The following is a 16,600-nucleotide window of genomic DNA, read 5'->3' on the forward strand; positions in this document are numbered from 1 at the left end:
TTTCAAGACTGAAGCATGGCTTGTTTCTCTGTGTTGTTGGAGCCTGAGAGTGGAAGCCACGAGGAAGTGCATTGAACAATGAAGATAATTCTTTAGCTTCTGCTCTCAGTTAACCCATTGCACACCCTTGTGCTTGTCTTCTTCATGTTACATTTATGACCATTAGTGAGAATGACCTTTTGGGAATAGAAAGGGTAGAGTGGCTGGACCTCTGCTAGACTCTTTTCACGTGACAAAGAGTACAGGATAGCACAGACTGCTGAATGATGCCAGCGGTTTGGAGGTTTTCAGGTGGTTTATTACTCTGTAGTTTCCATTCTGATGCCCTACTCGCCACATACAATTATTTCCACTGGGTTTTAAACATAGTGAGCATTGGTGAGATGTACCCAATGAACCGTTGACAGGATAGGGATTCTTCACCCGCAGAAGAGATTCTGGCAGGACAAGATTCTGCTCTCTTCCCTTCTGGTCGCTATTTCATTTCTTAAAACCATTGAGTCCATTGCAGACTCTGTCCTGCTAGCCCTTGGCAAGCTCGGCTCTGGCTGTAAGCATCCACACCTGTCTGTAAGGACCAATGCTAGGAGACCAGAAGTCTCACTTTGAATATTTAGTTGATTGCTGGGCTATTAGTTGCAGTAGGTGACAATATTTATAAAGTTTCCATATCACTTGTATCTTGTCACCCATGACAAATCATAAGCTTAACCACAGGCCAGCATACAACCACTGTGTAGGCATGGTGTTATAACTCTGAAATGGTATTAGATGGTAATATTGAGGTAAAATATTTTCCCTCATGTGAAAACCTGGGCATATGTTCCTTCATTTTTAGATTATCTATGATTGTTAATTTGCAGTTAGTTTGCAGACCTAGCAAGTGCCCTATATCAATTTATTGTTTAATGATGCACTGTTGAAATTAATTTAAGCTAACAAAAGCTATGAGGCAGCTTATCTTGCTTTCTAAAGGTGCCATTAACACTTTTAGCTGTAATTTCAGTAGACCCACAGTCTCACAGGAAGTCAGGAAAAAAAATGTGCAAAGGGCCTCTAGACCGCTGGAAAATCCAGTCTTCTAGGTTTAAATGCTGAGTTTGCCCAGCTCCTAACGTGTATGTACAATATGGATTAGAGGGACTGAGCAACATAGTGCATTGCGCTGCTGCCTCACCCTGTGATAAAAGTAATTATCCAACCTGAAAATAAGCTCACACTGCTTACAGGAGTCCAGGTAAATAGAATTAAAAAGTTACGATAAGCGACAAGCTTCTTAGTTACACCAGGTCTGCAAGCTCCACGCTGAACATAACTCTAGAAATAGGTTTAGGGAGATAGTTAAAAATCCAGTTTGCAAAATACATTGTTTAACTCTTCAGCACCTCCTGTATTAGCAGGTATCAGCCAGGAGCTGAGAGCTTATGGACATGCTGTGTTTGAACAACTGATTCCTTAGAAAAACATTAGCTAGAGCTGAAAAGAAATTTAATTAGTAAGTGAGATCTGAGTGGGTGGCTTATTACTTAGGGACTTTTCTACTTGTTTATTTCTACTTATTTCTGATGCTCAGAAAATCCACAGTTTATTTTTTTAAAGGAGTCTTACTACATTTCAAAAGTTGTAGTGGCATTTCCATGAAATTCCATGTGTCTTCAGATGCTTTCTAAACATCTGTTTTAGAAAGTACTGGAAGGCTCCTCAGGAAACTTTGTTATCAGCTTTTGTAAATGGACTGTGATTTTTGACCCTCCTGCAGGCAGTCTTGGGAGAGTAGGAAAAGTAGATGACTTCATGTAATTTTAGTAGTCTGATGAAAGATGCCTTCAATTGCAAGCCCTGAGATGATAATTTCTAGTCCCCTGTCATTTGCTGCATGCTATTAAAATTACTATAATCTTTATAACCCTTAATATCAGCCAAGGCTAAGAATAAGCTTGCATAATTACTTCAGGAGAACAAGACTGCTGTCAGACATAACTGCCTATGCCACTCATTTTGCTACAGCAAGACTCGCCACCTCTTACAGGGGCATGTGTCCTAGTCATGGTGTGGTCCTGTGACTTGTGGCTAAATCTTAAATACAGAAAAGTAGATAAATACACTTCCTTCCTGTTAGATGCATTTTTATCTGGATCTTGTGGGGCAGACAAGAAACTGGTCTTCTCTGATGATCTACAAGAAACCTTCCTTTAGAGCCATCCGATGAGTCCTAGGAATTTTCATCCAACTTCTTTCATAATGTTCGGAAAGACCCTGAGGGCTTCCAGCTGTCCTTTATCTCCCCTGTTCAGAGAAAAACACTAGGCTTCAGAGTAAAGAGCGCTCTCATTAAAGAGATGGCACTGAATGACTTTTCTCTGATCAGTGAATGTTGCACCATATTGCTGTTCATACAGCTCATTTACATTTTCTTCACTTCCCCCTGGGCCACTGCCATTGTAGAGTGGAAGGGAGTGCCGCCTTAATTGTACTCCAGGTGGGCTTCTGGTGAGGTTCTGCTATCTGCCAGAGTTCTGTGGTGGGTACTATAAACTGGACGTTGAGCCATGTACATTCTGTAGATTAGGAAGGAAAGTGCATGTTCATCCTGCAGAAGTGCACACATCCAAGCATTTAAAACTAGAGCGTTACCATTATCTGTAATGTACGTTTACATCCACCGTGTTGCAGAACACTTTGCACTTACTATAAATCAGTAGGGCACAACCAATGTCTTCAGGTCTTCTTAAACATCTGGTATAGTTTATCTTGCAGTTAGTTGAGCACTGCTTTCAGCTCTTAAAATTATGTTCAAAACTCTGTTTTGTATGGTACAACACAATCTTTTCTGAAAATATTTTCAGTGTATTTCTTAGGGGCAGTCACAGAGACCTCCCCACTTTCCTTTACCTTCTTTTCCTCAAGAACCTATTTGCCAGAACTGTTTTTCCTGTCATAGCATCATAGCATGAGACTGCCCTACCTGATTAGAGGAGTGTGCTAATGCATTTCACATATTGTTCAGTCTGAATCCAGCATCAGTTTGAAACACAGTATATCATGCCCTGCCTACCTGGATGAAAGCCATTCTAGTGTGGGCACAAAACTTTAGAAGTTTTCCAGATTTCCACTTAATCCTGCTAATACACATACCCTCAAAATATTTTGTCCAGTGTCACATCTTCAGCCATGAAAGTTGCTTTTATTCATGTATCCAGTTTCCAAACCTCTTTTTGCTATTGCAGCCCTGCATAGAATTCGTAAGTCCAGTCTACAACTGTGAAGGTGAGTCATCCAGTAGTCTAGCGCTTTATCATTATATATATTGTAAATTATCAAGTCTCACTGGCTTAATATTACTCTCTTCTTGGGCGCTGTCTTTTGCTTGAAAAGGCTATAGGGTTTTCATAGAGCAATTGTCTGTTGATACCTTGAAGCTTTCCTTTACATAGAACTTGATACCGTGGACACAAAAATAGATTTTATAGCATCAGTTATGCCATTGGGCTGCCTGATTACAAACAAGTCAACTGCTTACAAAGATGTGACAGGCAGCTGAAAACTTTTTCTTCAAGGAACCAGAACTGCAGAACTGTCTGGTCTTAAGACTCAAGAAGTCCTCATCTCCTAATCAAAGGTAATGCTTTGCTCTTTGGCTACTCTTTACATCAACTCTTAGAACCAAGAAATTTTATGATATATTTTTTATATTGTCTTCAAAAATGCAGTCACTTGCTACATTGTGATCATCACAGGCCTTATTAGACTGCATGTATCGTTAAGGTGCTTTAGCGACACAACCATGATGTTCTATCCAGGACGTTTCTTAGATCTTACCCTCTGATCAGCACTTTTTGAAGAGGTGGGCCTGACCCATTTCCCACCATGTTTCATTTCCCTCCCCGTACTCTTTAGTAGTCAAATGGATCAGGTTCATTTGGGCTTGAACCCTAGTGACTTAAGAACAACTGCAAAGGCTATGTTTCTCTCCCTCACCTTCAATCCACCTTTTCCATTCTTTCCAGAGATCACTGTTGTAAGAACTCACTTTGGCAATAAAATGTTCTTCCTCTGGCCCTAGAAGATATAAAGTTGGTTCTTTCTTGTCTCAAGAAGAGAGTTTTACAAAGTTCTTTTCAGTATAGCAAAGAGCAACAGGACATTGAGCCCATCTTGAAGTTAAGGAAGCACAGTAATTTCCCTTGCATGCTTAAGGCCAGGATAATGGTGCAAATGGCAGTAATGCCATCGCTACAAGTGTCTTCAGAAACCCAAACTCTACACTGAAATTCATTCCTTCACAAGACGTGTTCAACTCATTGTGTGTCAGGACAGCTTAAGGTTTTGCCATTGGACACTGACTTCTTTGGTCATCAATAAAGCTATTTGCAGCCCACCTCAGATACAGGAATGTAATTCTCTGGCTCCCAAGATCCCTACAAATTATTTTACCATCAATTGAAGTGCTTGTATAAACTTTAAAGTGCATTGGAAGTGTCCTGGACTTTGTTATTGCTAAAGTTTACTTCTGCCTAGATTGTTTCTGTGGTGTAGGAAGCACTTCAACTCATTTGGAAAATCACACCAACAAGGACCAGCTTTGCCAGGCTGGGGTATGCTGTATGTATACCTAAATAACATTCCATCCCTGATTTCCTAAGAGTGGCTTACAGGCAGAGATTTGGTCTGTCTATATTCATGGCACATAACCAGAAAATAAGGTAGTATTTTCACTAGTTCTGTATTTTCTCTTGTTGTGGCAAGAATCATTTTACTTCTGCAGATGGCTCCTCTTCCATTTTTAGTAGCCTTCCAGCCATTTATAATGAGCATCCGGCTACCTGCCTGGAGAGCCGAGCATGCAGTCCACTAAGACCATTTCCTCTCCACAGCAATCACTAGAGATGTGAGCTGTGGAAATTGCAATTTGGGCATCTCTCCTATGGATTAGCTTGTGACAGAGAACATCACTGCATGTTATATGGAACAGAATCATCCCTTTTTTTGCCTTAATGTGGACTTGCTTTGGAATGTGTACTTCCACTATCAGTTCAACTCCAAGCATCTCAAACATTGCAGGAGATAGCCAGAGCCAGTTCGGACAGGTAGACCACAAATGCAGGTCCTGCTTCAGCCACTTTCATGACATGCCAGTACTCCTTTCTCTGTGTGCTGGTCAGCTTTTTCATCCAGTTTTGTGCCTCCTGAAGGTACCTACAAACATCAGCAAAGGTAACTGTGTTTATCCTGTCCTGGCCAAAGCTGTTTTGATTTCAGGAGATTTTTAGCCCAGTATCTACAATGGATTTTAATGAGCTGCTCACATCATATTAAAAAAAAACACAATTTGAGCTTATGGTCACGACTTACTGCATTTGCAGCAAAGGCAAACATTTTAGCATCTGTTACAACCAATAGGCACAGAGATTTATAACTTCAGAGCTGATCCTTCTTACATGAGGTTTACACATTTGAACCTAAAGTGGTACCCAACTTTATATATCTTGAGTCATCTGAGCTTAATAATCAGTCATACGGTATTTTTTGCTAAACCACAATTATCTAAGGATTAGCCTGCCCTATTCACTCTGGACATCAAGCATGCTTTGACTTTTATTTGTCTGGGAGCAGATCCTTAGGAGCACCCCTCACCTGATTGCCTCAGTGGCAGGAAGGTACCTAGTTATAGCTATTTCCACCCCGGATTATCACTGCAGGTAACAGACTGTGTCAGACCTGATTGTTAATGAGCAGAGGTAGGACCATCAGATGTGAGCTGAACATACTCCCCAGGAGTTCAAGGCAGAAAAGCCATCTGAAGCACCATCCTTGCTTCTGCAGTTGCCCCTCACAGAGGCTTCTGGGCATTATGCAGCTCTTAGCAGAGCAGTCCTCTACATTCCCTGTTTCTGGTGAATCAAGATCCTCCTTCAGGTAGCTTGCATAAAATAGGGACTAGAGAGGGAACACACCCAGTGTGTGAACTTCATATTGATAACCATGGGAGGAGAAAGCAAGGTCACTTGCTTCAGAAGCATTGTCCATATGCACATTCATATGGTCAGCCATCCTTCTCCCCTTCTTGCTCCTAATCCACCTGGAAATTCTTGGGATTCCAGAGCTGAGAAGAACTGATGGTATGGGACTGTGTGGTCTTAAGGCTAAAAAATCTCAGGTCTTAACTTGCAAGGATCTATGCCCTGTATGAACATGCATATGAATAACAGATAAAAACCTTTTAATTTCTCTAGTATGCAGTCATCTTTTTACTTCTGCCTCTCCCTATGCCACACTGCAAATTTGAGGGTTATGGTCTTTTCTACTGAAGACCGTAAGCTTGGTAGAACAGCAAGGGGGTATTATGGCTTATGTTTTTTTGAATCAGAGAGTAACTGTTCTTGTGGACTTTCTAGTCCATTGTGCCTACCTGACCCAAGCTGTTGCCTCCAGTCTGCTGTTTTGTCTGTTAGGAATTTCAGGACTTAATCTCTTTGAATCACTGTTTTCTTTTCCGCAGAGACATACAGCTCTTTCTTGATTACAGGAAAATAGAATCCACAAAGCTAACTAGAATTACCAGAGTGTCATGATTAAAGTTATTTTCTCCTGCCAAGCGTAAAATGACATCATATCAATATGGAAACCTTCCTTGGTCATCCCTTCAGTCATCCAAAGATCTCACTTCTGGTGGTTCACTTCTCCAAAGACAAATCTCTTAGTGTATAAAATTAGTGTATAAAATTAGTGAATAAAACATACAATGATTGTGTAGTTCATATGGAAATACACCATTTTCTGGATTTCAGGACCCTGTGGTGGAACCATATTTAGCTCCTTTGCAGATCAGGAAGGAGTTGTAGAACTGTATAACTTACTGAAGCTATGCATTCTTTACCTTTAATCTGATGAAAGTTTTCTGGCAAAAGCCTTTCTTCTTTCTTGAAAGTAAGTTTTGTGTGAAGACTGTTTTTCACAGTGCTTTTGCCTGGAATGATCTTCAGAAATAGGGACACAGAATGTACACAGTAGTCTGGTTAGAACATTCATTTGAAATGTGAGGAAATTATACCAAAGACCCTTTCATGGTGATTTGCCACCCATGTTCAAAGGAAATGTTGGGCCGTAAATTCAGACTAATTCATTATTGCCTCATGAAGGTGCTCTACCCTTGTGGCCAGTATTGATAACCGATAGCCTGATAAGGGCTTGGGATTCTTCAGTTTCAATAAGCGTAAAAGAATAGAAAATGGGACCTGTGTTTCTAAAATGGCATGTAATGCCCTAACTACCAAGCCATTGGAATAAAGAGTGTTAAGAGCTCTGGTTTTCCATTCAAAAATTTCCAAAAGTCTTAGGTTGTTTTATTCCAATGTGAATTAAAAATGGATTCTGCAGACTTCATTTTTGGTTCTCTTTCAAAATGGAATGAGAGTTTCCAGGTGATCATACTCCCAGTTTTCTGTCTTGAAGAGCAGGGAGATGGACAAGCTAGTGTTTGTTTTCAAGTGTTCTTCCAAAGCAATTAACGTCTATCATAGTTACAGCCTACCAAGGGTCACTTTAAGCCAAGAGCACCTTTTTCAATATGTACTTCAGTTCCTAGCTTTGTTGTACTGCCTCCTAGGACTCTTTCAAATGACTTAAAATATGTTTTTATTTCTCTGAATTGCTTTTATCTGACTTAGAAATGCTCACTGTTAGAAAGCCAAGTGTGCTGCTCTGTATGCATCACAATCTTTTTGTGCTTTAATCAATAAAGCATTTAAAACGTACTATTACAGGCATATTGCCAGGAGGATCTCTAACTCAGTTACTAACTGTGAAACCAAGACCTCACTTTAACTCTTTCTGTCAGTTCTGCTTCACTTTATGAAATCATAGAAAACGGGGGGAAGGAATCCCTGAGGGTCATTCATGCATTCTTTCTCTCCCAAGGGCAGTTCCTTTCATCTTGAGTTATCGTCACTTTTATTCATTGAGTTTGTGAATGGTGTGCTACTTCCTGTAAAAATCCCTTTTCTTCATTTCTTTGCTGATGATAAAGACTCTGACCTTATCCAGAATTCCTACCAATACCTTCCATTGTTTTGCTTTTCCATTTTAAATGCAAGGATTTGTCCAAGGTCAGGAGATACTGCTCCTTCACAAAGTTCTGAGCATTTCAGTTTTTCTTAAATGCAGCTTCTCTATTTAGAAAAAGCACCACAGTCACAACTAATAGTGCTATTTTTAAGGGAGAGGACTGGACTCATCCGGTGCTTATAAAACACCTGATCCAATCTATCACGTGACTTTCCCTAAATATGTAATGTTCCCTGAAGAGAAATCAAACTTTTCTGAAATGAGAGCTGTGGGATTCATGATTCAGTGCAAGATTCACTTTATCATTTCTTCACACATTCCATATGTGGCAGTGCAGAATTCTCATTCTATTTTCATGCAAATAAAATTCTACCAATCATGAAATTGCAAGGAAATGAGGAGACAAGCATAACGGAGTGAAGAATTCCACATCCTGCAAGTTACCCTTTCTGTCTCACCTTTTTCATTCCCTGAACATGAAGCTCTTTCAGTTTCTCCTTCATCTGTTCACAGCTATTTGTTTCTTTCATTATAGTCTTCTGAATGCTCTTTCTTTATCCTTTGACCATCACAGAGCATAATTTGCATGAGAATAACATAGTTCTCACTTAACTGAAAATTCAAATATTTTACTTGTGTGTTTAGTTTCAACTTGTGCTTGTTGTCCTTTGGGTCCCTCCTTGTACCCTGATCTCATGCCATATACCACATGTACTGCCACTTGCAGTAAAATTCTTTTTATGGATGGCAGCAGCAGTCTTATCATGTGTTCTCTGCCTCATTGCTTTCTTACTCATACTGCATATTCCCTCTTACTTAAAGGCAAGCTCATCTGTATAATCAACAGAATTTTTTTTTTAAAATTGCCTTTCCTGAGTTAAGTTTTAATCTCTTCCAAGTTTCAGGCTTTTAGAATTTGTGTATTTTTCGTCAGAATTTGAGTGGGTTTTAAGTAGGGTTTTTATCCAATTAAACAGTCTTTGTTCTTAGGCATGGTCATGCAGTTCACCTGCATACAGCAGTGATGCCACTAGTGGTTAAAATTATTTTTGTAAGATTCTCCTATATAACATAAATGTTAAGAGGAGTGTACTGTGCAAAAACCCAATATACCTGGAATTCAGAAACAGCTGTGTTTGGTGGAGATTGTGCTGTGGCACCAACGTGAAGGAAACAGATGAGATGTGAGCACAGGCTACCTTTGAGCCAGACTGAGCAAAGAGCATTTTCAGGTGTGAGAGGAGATGAGATACAAGTTATGGGCTAATTTGATTCCAGATACTTTTTGTGTTAAACTGAATGAGTTCAACATTCTTTGAGGTGAGGGAGCCAGTACCACTCAGCTGAGCAGGATCTGGCCCTCCCATAGAACTTCTCTAATACCTTAGCATCATCGCTGTTTCGTAACTGTAACTTAATAGTAGCTGGCACTACAGAGTCCTGGTGTTGGTCCTTATGAGGGCTCCAAAATGCTACAGTGGTGCAAAGAATCATTACAGGTGATGGGAATTAATGGTTTAAAATTAGGCCTTCTCAAAATAAAAACAATCATGAGTATGTACTTTTTTCCCTCTTAAAAGAATCACCCAATTCCTGGCAGTTTCCTCTGAAATCTTACTTAAAAAAATAAATCCAGTTTAAATTTAAGATAGGACTCACAGATATCCTGAGTGCACTATCTAGGACTGGTTCTGCAATTTCATTTCTGCTGAGATGTACTGTAAAATCCGTTGGGAATCGGTGCAGGACATAAAGCAAATGAGGAGAGAATGGCAACTCTTGTGATAGCTATCAAGGTGGTGAACATTAACAGGGCATTTTTCAGCTTTTCAGTATTCATACTTACAGATTACCAGAAATTTGGCTTACTTTCACAGATATACTTAATCTTTCCTCACTTGTTCAAATATATAAGTTTTCCTGTCTTGTACACATAGCCTGGAGAGTCAGTTTGTGTTTCACTGTGAATTAAATACAGGCAAATCAACTTATTTTTATATGTTTAGGATAGGTAAACAGGTTATCTCTTGGTTCAGACACAGTAGCAGTTTGCAACAGGTTTAGTTACAGCACATCTGCTGAGGAACAGATTGCTAGTAGTTTAACCCTTTTTGCCATTCCAGTTGCCAGGCAGTATTACTTCACAGGCACCTCATTAGAAAAAAATGGTCTAAGGTAATCGATATACCTCATAGTTGCACTGGCTAAAACGGTGAGTGCTCTGAAGCTGCCGTTCCGCTTGCAACCTTTAGCTTTCAGTTACATCAAGATTGACTTGTTCATGTGTCTGAGCCCTGAGTTTAAGACAGTTACTCTGAGCATAAGATACTGTGTTCAGATCTTGTGCAAAATTGAGAACAAGTGAGAAGTAGATACGATTACACTCTGAGTATTATTACTCATAACTTTGTTTGGGCTATGACCTACTTGATAGGACCTGATTCACAGCTCCAGACTGCTCCATCATGAATTGCTCTTTGACTGGCATAAAAGTTGGGTCAAAATAAGCTTCTCTAACGTGATACAGATTTTGGGAGCAAAGCCCAGCCACCCTATTTCTGCTGACCCCAGTTAGCTTTAGGCTACTGCAAATGAATTCCGAGTGAAAGGCAGTTGAATTACTAGTTTGCTTTAACTTGCTCTGTGGTCAGTGTTATCATTTGGCCAATCATAGGAACTAGGTAGGGAAAACGAGCATTCCCCTTTGATGTCTTCCTTTCAGCTGTACTTACTTCTTACCATGTCGACCTAAATGGTTTACAGAAATTTGGCAAACTTAGAAAATATTCTTTGTTTTGGGGGACTGCTATCTCTTCTTCTCAGGCATTGCCCAGATTTGTGTCTTCAGACAGCATTAAACACCTCAATGGCCTTTTAAATTTGAGAATCAGCACAAACCTGCTTCTCCATGTTTCCACCAGCAATTACCTTCAAACCAGTTACTAATTACTAATTTGTTTTAATTAGTGAGAAAAGAGGGCACACACTGCACATTTTGCAGTGTATGGATTTCACTGTCTTTGGAGTTTGATGTCATAAACCTACGGATGTGACCAAACCTAATCTTTTATTGCCTACCTTTTGCTGCAAAAAATCCTTTTCCTCTGCACGAGGCCTTAAGACAGGAGGTCAGTCTAACCTTCCTCTCTGATTCAGAGGAGATGGCAATCATTAGCTATACAGAATTTTTTCATTTCATTTCTTCCAAGAACAACTTTTTCTGTGGAAGAAGGTGCCGTTGACTGTCCCTTTCATGCTTTTCCTAAGAGATAGATGATCAAGACAGCAGCTACTGCAAGACTTCCTTGAATGTAGGTGATGACTTCATTTTCACTTGAGGCTATATATGATTTCTTTTGTTTTCACTACAGCTGACCATTTTTGGTCTTCTGTAAGGCTTCTTTGCATGTTTATACACACATTATTGAAAACAGCTTTCATTTACAGTTGTTCTCCGCTCTTTCCAGTCATGATCAAGAGTTGGAAAACAAATAGGGCTTCTGGATTCTGTTGACTGCAGACTGCCATGCTGGGTAACAGAAAAGATCACAGAATCACTTCTCCGTATCTCCAAAGGAAACACCTTGATGCTAGATGGCTTTGTTTTGCTTTCATGTTTCGTGGCTGAAAGGCTCTTCGTGATAGAGCTGCGTATTGATCAGACAAAGGGAAGTGACATTGATCACTAGTGCAATATTTCTATACTTTTTATACACTCTGGGCATAACATGAAATTAAGATCATCTTCCTTCATGCATAGCACTCCTCTGTCTTGTATCTTTCTCAGGATACAGCAGCACAGGTCAACACAGTAGAAATAGACTACACTGACTGATATCTCAGTGGCCTGCACAATGGCACAGTGACTGCAAAATGGCATTTGTGCTTTTAGACAGTAATAGTATAAGCCCATATTCAACATCTTTTCCTGAGGGCTCTTTATGACTGCCACCTGGCTCAGCCTTCTTGTGTGATGGGCAGGATTATACCTTTACAGTGCAAAGAGGGTGCATTTCTTTCTGACATGACCTTCTTGTGTACCACCCAAAGAAGCTTATTTCGGTTTAGGTCTTCTTAAAAAATATGTTTGATCACTTTGTTACTTGTCCATTTTATTCCTTATACCCATGTACAGCATCTTTAGGTTTTTAAAATCTTTTTATCTTTTAAGAGAATAATTTGAGTATTTATGTTATCTTAAGCAAATTTTTATCCCACTGAACAGTATATCAAATGTTTTAGCAGGTTGACTGAGACTGGGAAAGCAGAGTTTTGCATATAGGTGCAGGTCTATGCACCTATATGGGATATAGGGATATAGTTTATGGGATTAATTTTTTAAGTAGAACATAATTAGAGCCAATCCAAAATGACTGACCTTGGTTAAGACAAAACAGAGACACCAACCTACCCGTTATATAATGCTTTTTCATATTAATCCTGTTGCATATTACGCTAATCTAAAGGAATTTAAAAGTGGATAGAAAAGATGAAAATCTCTTATCCCTGTGAGAAGTTACATTTACAAAAGAACAAATATTATCAGGGCAAAAAGTAAATTAAGAGTAGGGAGTGTCAAGTCTTGCTTTTAATTTTGGTACTATTGGTAGTAATTTCTGTACTGTTGGTAGCAATGAAAACAATGGTATTTTATATTTATAGAGCATGTGTGCTAATGAATTTCGAAAGATCTTAGGAGTATAGGAAATACTGCATCTATTTTACATGAGGAGACCAATATATCACAAAATTTCTTGTGAGCTCCAACGCAAGTAATTTGCCAAGGGTGACATAGCAGCTTACGGGAAGCTAGGGAAGAAATTTAGGTCTCCACTTCCATGCTCCAACTTTCCGAACATGAGCATTTCCTATTGGAAAAATCAGAATCATAGAAAATCTCAAATTGGAAGGGACCATAAGGATCATCAAGTCCAACTCCCTGTTCCTTGCAGGACTACCTAAAACTAAACCATATGACCAAGAGCATGATCCAGATGCTCCTTGAACTCTGACAGGCTTGGTGCCGTGACCACTTCCTTGGGGAGCCTGTTCCAGTGACGGATCACTCTCTCAATGAAGAATCTTTTCCTAATGTCCAATCTGAACTTCCCCTGACGCAGCTCATTCCATTTCCTCATGTCCCATTGCTGGTCACCAGAGAGAGGAGATCAGCAGCCTCCTCCACTGCCCACCTTGAGGAAGTTGTAGACTGTGATGAAGTCACCCCTCAGCATTCTCTTCTCCAAGCTGAACAAGCCAAGTGACCTTAGCTGCTTCTCTTAACTCTTGCCCTCGAGGCCTTTCACCATCTTGGTCACCCTTCTCTGGGCACACTCTAATAGTTTGATGACTTTCTTATGTTGAGGCGCTCAAAATTCCACACAGTACTCGAGGTGGGGCTGCACCAGTACAGGGTAGAGTGGGACAGTCATCTCCCTCAACTGGCTAGCTATGCTGTGCTTGATGCACCCCAGGACATGGTTGGCCCTTTTGGCTGCCAGGGTACACTGTTGACTCATATGCAACTTGCCATCAACCCAAACCCCCAGATCTCTCTCCATGGGACTGCTCTCCAGCCTCTTGTCGCCCAGTTTGTACATACAACCAGGATTACCCCGTCCCAGGTGCAGAATCCGGCACTTGCTCTTGTTAAATTTCATACAGTTGGTAATTGCCCAGCTCTCTAGTCTGTCCAGATCTCTCTGTAAGGCCTCTCTACCCTCCAGGGAGTCCACAGCTCCTCCTAGTTTAGTATCATTGGCAATACTAGATGTATCAGATATTTATCGGCGATATGTATCAGCAATATGAATGTATCAGATTCCAAAGAGATCTTGAGCTTGAAGAGCATACTGAGTAGACATGAACTGTGCCTTTGAATTTGACATGCTGCTTGCTGTGTTCATGGTACTTCCCTTCTCCCTCTTCCTCTCCAGTATTCTTCATCAGAAGTATAGTAAAAGTGGAACTCAGATTCTTTAGTCTCTGTAGGATATGTGAATCAGTTTCATTGAATCATAGACTCATGTAAGTTGGAAGGGACCTCTGGAGGTCATCTAATCCAACTTCCTGCTCAAAGAAAGGGCAACTATATAAGGTTGCTCAGGGCCACGTCCAGTTGAGTTTTGAATATCTCCAAGGACGTAGATTTCACAGCTTCCCTGGGAACCCGTTCCTGTGTTTGACCACTATCATGGTGAAAAATTTTTACCTTGTATCAAGCTGGAATTTTCCATATTCTAACTTGTGTTTGTTGCCTCTTGTCCTTCCACTGTGCACCTCCAAGAAAAGTCTTGTTCCATCTTCTTTATCCTGTCCCATTAGTTAGCTGTAGACAGAAATAAGATCTCCTCTGAGCATCCTCTTGTTTAGGCTGAACAGCTCTCAGCTTCTCAGCCTCGTCATGTGCTCCAGCCCCCTAAACATGATCTTGGTAGACTCCGTTGAATTTGTTCTAGTATGTCCTTGTCTTTCTTGCACTGGAGTGCCCAGAACTGGACACAGCACTCCAGATGTTGTTACTCCAAGCACCAAATAGAGGGGTAGGGTCACTTCTCTTGATCTTCTGCTTGTACTCTTACTAATACAAGCCACAATGTTGTTGGCCTTCTTTGCCTTAAGGAAACACTGCTGACTTCCATTCAACTTATCCACCAGGGACCCCAGTGTTTTCTTCAAAACTGCTTTCTAGCCAGTCAATTCTAAGCCTGTTCTGTTGTATGGGATTATTGCATCCCATACACAGGACTTGGGTTTGCCTTTCATTGAAGCTCATAATGTTCCCCTCAGGCTATTTTTTCCAACCTGTTAAGGCCCCTCTGAATAGCAGCCCGTCTCTGCTATGTATTGACCACTCCCCCAATTTGGTATCATCCACAAATTTGCAGAAAGTGCCATCCATCCCATAGTCCAGGTTGTTAGTAGAGACATTAGGCAGTATTGGCCCTAATGTCATTAGCTGAGGCTGAGGGATAGCTCTAGTGACAGACTGCCCGTTGGACTTTGTACACTGATTCAATCCTTTGAGTCCAGCTGTCCAGCCAATTTTCCACTCCCTGTATTATCCACTTATCCAATCTATCTATCACCGCTGTGGACATAAAGATACTATGGAAGACCATGTCAAAGCACTTGCCAAACTTAAGGTGAAAAACATCCACAGCTCTCCCCTTATCCACAGTGTAAGTCATGTCATTGTAGAAGGCAATTGGGTTAATTAGGCATTATTTGCCCTCCGTAAGTCAATGCTGGCTGTTCCCAATTATCTTCTTATCTTTCATGTGCTTGCAAATGGCTTCCAGGATGATTTGCTGCGTAAACTTACAGGGGTCTGATGTGAGGCTGGCTGGCCAGTAGTTCCCCAGATCCCCCCTTTTGCCTTTCTTGATGTTTACCTTGTCCAATCATCTTGAACCCTACCCTGTCCTCATGACTTATCAAAGATTATAGAGAGTGACCTCACTAAGACATATATTACTGTATGATCTTCAGATGTATCCTTTCTAGTCCCATAGACCTATATAAGTTTGTTCTGCTTTGCACCATATCTCAGTTCCTAAAACATTGGTTTTGGTCTTAGTTCAAATTGACCCAGGCTGCCAAAGCAAATAATAAAGATTTCAAGATTCATCTGATTTTGAGCAATACCCTTAAAATCACATCATGTTCTTTTGATCATAGAGATAAAATGAAGTCACAAAAATTGGAGGCAGATTTGGGAGACACCTGTCTTCGAGGCAGTTTTTCAATGGCTTTATGAAATAATTGGCCACTTCCAAAAATCAGATTTGAATAGAAGCTTATATTTTGAATGGTTATGTTTACCTGGTTCATAAAAGAATCTGCAATTTAGGTTTTCAGAAATGTTCCCAAACCATGACACATGTGTTCAGAGTTTCAGGCATTTAATAGTATTCAAAGCCAAATAAATCCTGTCTGGTGTTGTCAGTCTTCTTTTTAAGAAAGTGACCAGGCTCTATTGCCACTACTTCAAAAACTTCAGAACTAGAACCTGGAGAACTGATCTTTCACTGCCAAACCCTTGCAGACACTGAAGTGACATATTAAAGTACTGAATACCCGTGTAACTTCACCTGGTAACTTAGTCAACATTCTTGATCCAGTGCTGAAGGACCAACAGCTCAAGCTTGTGCTTTTTAGTAGGATATTTTAATATCCAGAAGCAGTGCATATCCATAGTGCAATGGACTATTGTTAAAATAACAAATATCCTAATTGAGTAAACTATAGGTATAGCATGTTGGTAATGATTTTGGTTACTTCTTGTGTATAGATCCAGGGCGCAGATGCATAAGATTATTCCAGAATTATGAGCTTACAGTGGAAAAACACAACGTAAGCTGTCCCAGACTGCCTTATGTAAATAGATGTCCTTTTCTTTAGATCCCTGTTTCTGTCTGAGTTTTCTGGTGGGAATTCAATAAGGATGTAAGTGGGGCTGCAAACATCACTTTATGTTCACACTAAAGTTTAATAGTTTCAAATGATGAGTTTTATTATAATTCAGAAGGAATCT

The 16,600-nt window shown here is 40.2% G+C and overlaps 1 protein-coding gene across 1 annotated transcript in view; it reads left to right on the forward strand.

Moving 5' to 3' along the window:
- SCUBE1 (signal peptide, CUB domain, EGF-like 1) overlaps window positions 1-16,600 on the forward strand; it is a gene marked incomplete at both ends in the record, with an annotated part of 172,554 nt that overhangs the window by 84,947 nt on the left and 71,007 nt on the right. The gene's annotated exons all lie outside the window — the stretch shown is intronic.

The sequence above is a fragment of the Fulmarus glacialis genome, unplaced genomic scaffold (assembly GCF_000690835.1).
Source record: "Fulmarus glacialis isolate BGI_N327 unplaced genomic scaffold, ASM69083v1 scaffold7086, whole genome shotgun sequence".
Taxonomy (NCBI): Eukaryota; Metazoa; Chordata; class Aves; order Procellariiformes; family Procellariidae; genus Fulmarus; species Fulmarus glacialis.